Genomic DNA, 1,836 nt, shown 5'->3' on the forward strand with positions numbered 1-1,836 from the left:
TGCCCCGGGTGCGCACCTCGCGTGCACCTTCGCCGCGGTGGGCACCATGGCGTGCACGAAGTCGGAGCCCGGTTTGCCCCGGGTGCGCACCTCGCGTGCACCTTCGCCGGGGTGGGCACCTTGGTGTGCAGACCTTGGCTGGGTTGCGCGCCCTGGTGGGCACCATGGTGCGCACCAAGGAGCGCTCCGAAGTGTGCTCCAAGGTGCGGCCTGCACGAAGTCGGAGCCCGGTTTGCCCCGGGTGTGCACCTCGGGTGGGCACCTTGGTGCGCATGCCTTGCCTGGGCTGCGCACCAGGGCGGGCTCAAGATGGCACCCGCGTTCCTTTTTTTTCACTATCTTTCAAAACGGAAATTTTAAAATCTCATTTTTTTTTGCCTTTTTCTGGAAATTAGTGAAGGCAGCGCATCAAAGGTGCGCACCTCGCTGCCCACCACGGTGCGCAACGCCGGTGGGCACCCGGGAGTGCTTCGAAGTGTGCTCCAAGGTGCTGCGTGCACGTTGTCGGAGCCCGGTTTGCCCCGGGTGCGCACCTCGCGTGCACCTTCGTCGGGGTGGGCACCTTGGCTGGGTTTGCCCCGGCTGCGCTCCGAAGCGGGGTTATTGGAGCGCCGCCTCTTTTTTTGTCGGAGCGTTTGGTGGGGTTTCTCGCATTGGCTCTTCCGAGGCCCGGTTGCCACCCTGGCGCGCACGAAGTCGGAAGTAGGGTTAATTGCCCGGGTGCGCACCTTTGCCAGGGTGGGCACCTTACCTGGGCTGCGCACCAGGGCGGGCTCAAGATGGCACGCGCGTTCCGTTTTTTTCACTATCTTTCAAAACGGAAATTTTAAAATCTCCTTTTTTTTTTGCCTTTTCTGGAAATTAGTGAAGGCAGCGCATCAAAGGTGCGCACCTCGCTGCCCACCTTGGTGTGCTCTGAGGTGCGCACCCGGGAGCGCTACGAAGTGTGCTCCAAGGTGCGGCGTGCACGTTGTCGGAGCCCGGTTTGCCCCGGGTGCGCACCTCGCCTGCACCTTGGCCGGGGTGGGCACCTTGGCTGGGTTTGCCCAGGGTGCGCTCCGAAGCGGGGTTACTGGAGCGCCCCCTCTTTTTTTGTCAGAGCGTTTGGTGGGGTTTCTCGCATTGGCTCTTCCCAGGCCCGGTTGTTGGGTGCGCTCCCACCCTGGCGCGCGCGAAGTTGGAAGTTGGATTAATTGCCCGGGCGCGCACCTTCGCCAGGGTGGGCACCTTGGTGCGCACACCTTGGCTGGGCTGCGCACCAGGGCGGGCTCAAGATGGCACCAGCATTCCCTTTTTCTCACTATCTTTCAAAACGGAAATTTTAAAATCTCGTTTTTTTTTTGCCTTTTATGGAAATTAGTGAAGGCATCGCATCAAAGGTGCGCACCTCGCTGCCCACCTTGGTGTGCTCCGAGGTGCCCACCACGGTGCGCAACGCCGGTGCGAACCCGGGAGCGCCCCGATGTGTGCTCCAAGGTGCGGCGTGCACGAAGTCGGACCCCGGTTTGCCCCGGGTGCGCACCTCGCGTGCACCTTGGTGCGCACACCTTGGCTGGGTTGCGCGGCCTGGTGGGCACCATGGTGCGCACCAAGGAGCGCTCCGAAGTGTGCTCCAAGGTGCGGCGTGCACGAAGTCGGAGCCCGGTTTGCCCCGGGTACGCACCTCGCGTGCACCTTCGCCGGGGTGGGCACCTCGGCTGGGTTGCGCGCCCTGGTGCGCACCAAGGAGCGCTCCGAAGTGTGCTCCAAGGTGCGGCGTGCACGAAGTCGGAGCCCGGTTTGCCCCGGGTGCGCACCTTCGCCGCGGTGCGCACCATGGCGTGCACGAAGTCGGAG

This window comes from Cryptomeria japonica, unplaced genomic scaffold, assembly GCF_030272615.1.
Source record: "Cryptomeria japonica unplaced genomic scaffold, Sugi_1.0 HiC_scaffold_58, whole genome shotgun sequence".
In the NCBI taxonomy this organism is placed as follows: Eukaryota; Viridiplantae; Streptophyta; class Pinopsida; order Cupressales; family Cupressaceae; genus Cryptomeria; species Cryptomeria japonica.